Here is a 7,340-nt window from a genome sequence, read left to right on the forward strand (position 1 = left end):
GATGAGTGAATGATGAAGAAGAAGAGAAATAAATTGGATATTAATGAGTGAATGCTGAAGAAGAATAGAGAAAAATGATAGATGACAAAATTAAAAAATAATAAGGGGGTTTTGATATTTTTTTAATTATTTTTTTGTATTATGCTGATGTGACAGGCACGTGTAATACACCACACCACATGCAAGTGGTGTAATACTTTACAAGGTGTAAAAAGTATCACTTTTTTATAGTTTAGGTGTGTAATAGATCACCCGTACAGTTTAGGTGTGACTACGACTTTTCTTATATAATTTGAGGAGGAAATGATGCCTTTTCCATTTAGTTTTATCAATGGATAACTTTGCAAAATAAACCTTACTGTCAAGATAAATCTCTTGCTAACACAATGTGCTTGCAGCAAACTATACTAGAGTAATATGAAAGTTCTAACTACGAAATATGAAGAAACATGTCACATTTCATGATAGCTTTAGTATAAATTGTCAATAAGAAATTTTCCATGTAGTGTTGTAAAGCATTTTCCATCTGTTTGTTTTCTCATACACTATTAAAGACTTCGAGTGGATACGCGCCCAGACTAGCAGAGTGTTGCTTTTCTCTTAAATACGCGACTTCATAGAGCTTCCTTACCGCTATCAAGAAGGGCTTCCGCTGCCGAATCCAGATCATGGGGAAAGAAAACCCTGAAAACATCATGGTCACGCGAATGAGCTCAAATCTTCGTGACTGACTCAGGATCATTACAACAGCAAACCTTATGTAATATAATTCCGCAGGTAGGGTCTAGGGTCTGGGGAGGATGTAGAGTGTACGCAGACCTTGTCCTTACCCTGAGAAAGTAGAGGGGATGTTTCCGATAGACCCTCGCTCAAAGAACAATAACAAAGAGGTAGTAGAAACAAGCAGAAACCCAGGAACACGTAATATAAATCTAAAAATAAAGAAAAACAAGAATAATACTAATACTTGGAAAAAGAAAAAGAATGAAGCCCAACTACCTTACTGACCCTCTTAACATAATTCTTGACCACACACTCCTATCGAGGGTCATGTGCTCGTGAGCTGAAGTTGCATCATATCGTGCCTACCTCACCCCAATATTTTTGAGTAGAGAACATATGTAAAATAAATTGCCTAGTCACCTCATATCCAAGTTTTGTCTTACAACAACATACGAAATGTATTTCCACTACCTCAGATGAAGTAGAGAGGTTGTTACCGATAGACCCTCGGCTCATGACAAATAACAGTGTACCAAGCAGAGAACATAAAAAAGTTTTGTCTTAGAAAATCAAAATTAATCCTCATTTTCCCAATTGTTTAGCTTGTCTGTCTTTCTACATAAAAAAAATCATCTACTTTCTTGCAGTACGAGAATAGAGATTGGAAAGAAGAGAACGTTATAATCACCTGCACGTATTGTGGTACAGTGTCTTGCTCAGTTGGTCTATGTCGGCGATACCTTTTAGTGCCTGCAACAACTTCAAGCACTTGCCTACGAAGAAGGGTGTTGATATTTTTCAAGAAATCAAGATCAAACTCGAGATACGGAGAATCATATGCAGCAAGAAGTAATACTATATTGCCAAGGCATAAGTAGTGGAAAAACCCACAACAAAAGAATTTTACTCGCCCCGTTTTAATTTGTTTGACTGATTTTAACTTGGCACAGAGATTAAGAAAATAAAGAAGATTTAATGAATCCATAGGTCTTAAATTAAAGAGATATACAATGTACCAAAATGTCTCATGTGGTAGTTAACTAAGTTGTTCGGACTCTCAAAAATGTTGCCGCACCTGTGTCGGATCCTTCAAAAATACACTATTTTTGGAGGATCCAACACATAGCCATCAACATTTTTGAAGAGTCCAAGCAACATAGGTCTTAAATATGCCATGCAAAAGATTAAAATATGATAATATTCATGCCATTGACGACGACCAATCAAATATTATAATATTCCTTAATGGACATTGAAGGTTTTACTAATGTATATGTTAAGATAATATTAGTGCACCACAGTATTATCAAAAACAAAAAGCGCAAAAAGCTTCAAGGTCCATTGTGTTTAACCACAAAGTTCAAATAAAGCGTGAGATTAAATGAAAAAAGACAATAAAGGGAGGATATATATATATATATGCATATATATTGTCCAAGACTAATAATATAAGCATGAATGACAAATACATGAACAAAGAAATTGTTTTTTATAAAGTGAAATATCAATTGTTTAGTGTTCGTCTCTTCAGAAAGCCTCATTGACACAGGAAAGTATGTCTTAGAAATTAGAACCTAAACTGCACATTAAGCGACGCGAGCACTCAACACATTTTGAGTCTTGCTTCAGGGCTTATGTGCGCCTTTGACAACACAGATGCACCCACAGACTTCAAATCTTGGATTCGCCTCTGCATTTCTTTATTTCATTATTTAATAGACTCAGTATTTTAGTAGATGGAGTTAGTTGGGAGATTGTCTCATCAACTTCACTTTCAGACAAATTCAGTTAGAGGCTTTTCAGACTAAATTATCAAACAACATTCTGTTTTACAGATGCTATATTTTATCAGTATTTATAGAATTTGAACCTTATGGCAGTTCAGCCTATGTTTTTGCATTTATTTCAGTATATTATTCAGTGCTTACAGCAGATATCAGTCAGGGGTTAGCTTGTGATCCTTCGGGGTTGCAAGCACCGTGTAGCGTCCGAGGTGTAGACTCGGGACGTTACATTAATCACCTGCACGTATTGTGGTACAGTGTCTTGCTCAAATGGTCTATGTCAGCGATACCTTTAGTGCCTGCAACAACTTCAAGCATTTGCCTGGGAAGAAGGGAGTTGATATTTTCAAGAAATCAAGATCAAAATCGAGATCCAGAGAATCATATGCAGCAAGAAGTAATACTATATTGCCAAGGCATAAGTAATGGAAAAACCCACAACAGAAAGAATATTACTCGCCCCCGTTTTAATTTGTTTGATTGATTTTGACTTGGCACAGAGGTTAAGAAAATAAAGAAGACTTAATGAATCCATAGGTCTTAAATTAAAGAGATGTACAATGTCCCAAAATGTTTAGTGTGGTCGTTAACTAAGTTGCTCGGACTCCCAAAAAATGTTGCCGCACCTAGGGTTGGGCATAAAATACTAGAAACCAAATTACCGAACCGAACCGAAGAATTTGGTATTCGATATTTGGTAATTCGGTATTTGGTATAGCAATTGAGAGTAAAATTTTAAAATTACGGTATTTGGGTTCGGGATTGGTAAAAGATATTACTACCATTTGGTATTTGGTATTTACCGAATACCAAATTATTGTTAACTGACCAAAGTCAATACTCATAGGCCATGAATCCGAATTAATATTCTACAAAAGGTCAAAAAAACCCCACAACCTAAAAGTCTATAATACTATATTAATTTTAAAATTTTAAAATGAAAATCACTTATAAAATTTTTATTGTTAGCAGCAGTGGACAACATGTTCAAATATGAAGTTATTGTTTCATATTACTCGTGTTTTCTTCATTCGGGTTCTATCTATCAAGTCAAACTTGAACTTGTCTAGTCTTGATGCAACTTTTAGGTATATCTAAGTTATATCCAGTGGGAGAGTTGATGCAGAGATACTCATTTCCTGCCATATCTAAGTAATCAAAAAGGTTTGACACTATGTTCTATGATTTTAAGATGCTATGTTGTATGATTTTAAATATCTCATAAGTTATTCTTGATGAAAGGATTAGTGAATTCTTTTATTTAAACTCACCCACTAGTCATTACGAGACAAATATTTGAGGAAAAGACATGGCTATTATGTTTCGAAGTTATTTCTGCATTAAATAGTTATTATATTAAATCAGCATATTAAATCAGCAGAAGATGAATAAGCTATAAAACATCACTCATGAAGTGTTAAAAAGTGTTGTTTCCATAAGGCATAGGGCAGAAACATTATCTTGTGTTTTGATTTAATTCTAAAGTAAACTGTTATCGTTGACCTAGAGTAGAGTCTACCAAATTTAACTTTAATATGGTATTACCAAATACCGTACCGAATCGAAGTTTAATTTACCGATTACTGAATTACCAAACCGAAGTTTAATGGTATGGTATTTGGTAAGTACTTTCATTTACCGATTATCGAATTACCGAATCCGAATTATAATAATACCGAACCGAATACTGAACGCCCACCCCTAGCCGCACCTGTGTCGGATCCTTCAAAAATACACTATTTTTGGAGGATCCAACACAGAGCCATCAACATTTTTGAAGTGTCCAAGCAACACGGGTCTTAAATATGCCATGCAGAAGATTGAAATTAAAGAATTGTCAAAAAAGAAAGCGACATTCTTTTAGGAATGAACCAAAAAGGAAAGTAAGACCAACAAATTAAAACGTAGTAGTATATATACCTTTAGGCATTCATTCAGGAGTAGAAAGAACGAAAAGTATCCAGAACAAAGTAAAAAGGGAAAAAGCTGGTACTTGCTTTTGTTCAAGGGATGAAAAAGGGGAAGGAAAAAAATTACCAAAGAATAACATCAGTCTCTAAACCTAAGTTTAAACTCAAAACCTACAAGTCCCAACTATTTCTTATTGTTGAAACAAACAATCACTTATTCTAGTAACTGTAAGCCTACAAAGTCAAAATAGGCCCAACGGTATTGGAAGCATTTGTGTTGACAGATCATAAATAGAAAGACAAATTTCAAGAAAGCTCAAATATCCCAGACGAATAGACAACTTCTTTCACAAGATTAACACATTTCACCTTAGTTGCTTGGACTCTACGAAAATATTGCTGCACCCGTGTCAAATCCTTCAAAAATACACTATTTTTGGAGGATCCAACACGCACTCGTAGACATTTTTGAAGAGTCCGAGCAACTTAGATTTTCACACAATCTTGGATTTTCTATTCTTTTCTCTCCTTGCCAATTTAAAGTTCAGTGGAATGTGTTGTAAGGACAGTTGTTGTAGCTTCTCTGCTTCCATCCACATTTCGATGTTCTTTTTTTCCAGCTTTACTTGGAATAAGTTTGTCCAACTTTACATCCTTTCCCAACTCTAAAATTACTTTACTTAACAGAAGTATTGAAAGTAAATCTTTGACATATATAAGTGTATTTAGTGGATAAACGAAGGTGAAACTAATACAGAACACTATTATCCTATAAAGAATATCAAATTGAGAAATATATTGAATTGTAGCTTTCATTTTCAATCAACTTCGATCTCAAAAACAAAGTTGGAATAAAAAATGGGAGAACAATCATATAACTAGCATATGTTATGACACCGAACTAAGCAAGGTTCATTGCGACCTTTGACCAGGCATTCTAGATCATGCTTACACTTTTTCTTTGAAGGCCACGAGGATTTCACATACCTTATTACAGCATGTGTATTCTTGATACAGAGTATGGTGAATCAGTTTCAATCATCATTCGCTCAACCATTATAACTTTTACAACTTCAAGGTTCTCAACTGTCTTGAGAGAGCAACAATTTATGCCTAATAAGTAGTTCAAACAGACAGACATAAAGAGATATGAGTAAACCAAGGTCTAGCAATCTCAGGTATCTGATGGAAATCACATGAACATGACAACTTCTAAATTAAAAAAACAGAATACTATGGACTGGAGATTTCACCTATAAAAACATTACTAAATGAAAGAAGTTTATCAGAGTCTTCAGCACTTCCAGTGAAAGAGTGCCAACACCAGCAACAAACCTGTTCAACACAACTGGTATATGAGAACGCCATATATAAAACTGCAATGATGAATGCAAATCATTAATTAAACTTAAACCATGATAACATTGTTTAAAGTCACTTAATCAAACAAAAAAAGACTAGGGTACTACCTCAACTCTATAAGACAATTATTCAGTCAAACAGCCTTTGAAGTTTACGTCAGTATTCTTGCAATAGCAAATCTCGGCATAAGCTAGCCCCATAAAATTTTCTGACATGAGGAGGTAAGGGTGTCTAAATTCACTTTTCTCTGAACGCATATAGGTGGGAGCCTTCTAGCATTGGGACCCCGGCTTCATCCCAAAAGCAATGAGTGAGATATAGGAGTCAGAACATAGTTATGAAATCATGAGTTACTGGAGGTTGATTACTTTATTTTTATTTTTTTTTCATAACCGTGGTGTCCGGGCCAGCTTGCGCGCACCTCGACTAAATCCACGGGATACCTACCACCTACCACCAGCAACAGGTACCGGATAACTCCGTCCATCAAGGCTAGAACAAATGGGAAAAAATCACCTAGTGTTTTGTCTCTATTGGGAATTGAATATGAGACCTCATGGTGCTCAACCCAACTTCATTGAACCACTTGGCCACACCCTTGGGTGCAGTTCATCACTTTATTTATACTTTCCCCTTTTAAGTTGGCTTATGGAAAACCTAAGAATTACAAACTATAAGATCTTATGTTAATTAACCCGATCTTTCTAAAATTAAAGCGAAGCCATCTTGTGCTATCTCCAACAAGTACAAAAACATTGCTGATCCTCATTTCGTTGAAGAATATCGCAAAAATCCTGAGCAGCTGCTCGCATGTGAAGAAACATTGGCAGCTTCGTTGTATATGCTAACTCAAACTGCTTTTCAAAGTACCTGTATTTCAAAATAGTGAAAGAGAAAGCAAGACCACCATCAGCAAAGTGGAAACAAGGCAAACCTACTGAACTATAGTCACCAAAAGGTGCACCTAGGCTACAAGTTAAAGAAGTAATTACTTCAGAGAAAATCAGTAAATGCCAGTATGCCACCAGAAAGAGGGTAAGGGCATTCGGGGAGGGGCGGGATGATTGAGCAAATTTTCAAGACACAGCTCCGCCACTTGCTTTTGCTTGGGATGTGTGTGTGAGAGAGAGTTGTAAATTGTGAAGGAAGAACTCATAGGGTTGAGTGATTTGAAGGAAATACATACTTCTTTTGAATATTAGATGGGCAAAAGTGAAATGAATTTTGTCATCAGCAAAGCAACTAAATAAAGATAAAACTATAATTATTTTGAGGCACCAAGGCGATATAGTAACAACTAAAATAGCTCCAAACTTGCTAGCCAATACATCAAAAATTCATGCAGAAGTGTATATTCACGAGAGAAAAGGAATGAAACACATGATGAGTGACTTGAGCCATATCATCAGAATGCATTAAAAATGTGCATTTTATGAACAAATCTTTGTCATTAAAAACTACTTACAGCCTCCAGTGTTTGTTCGACATGTTCCCTAATATATGTTAGGAAGTTAGCCCAGAAAGTTGATCTCCAAATGTGCTAGGTTCTTAAGAGCTTGTC

The 7,340-nt window shown here is 35.5% G+C and overlaps 1 pseudogene; it reads right to left on the reverse strand.

Moving 5' to 3' along the window:
- Positions 1–440: 440 nt before the first annotated feature.
- LOC124899228 lies at positions 441–6,994 on the reverse strand (annotated as a pseudogene).
- Positions 6,995–7,340: the final 346 nt, after the last annotated feature.

The sequence above is a fragment of the Capsicum annuum genome, chromosome 6 (assembly GCF_002878395.1).
Source record: "Capsicum annuum cultivar UCD-10X-F1 chromosome 6, UCD10Xv1.1, whole genome shotgun sequence".
Classification (NCBI taxonomy): domain Eukaryota; kingdom Viridiplantae; phylum Streptophyta; class Magnoliopsida; order Solanales; family Solanaceae; genus Capsicum; species Capsicum annuum.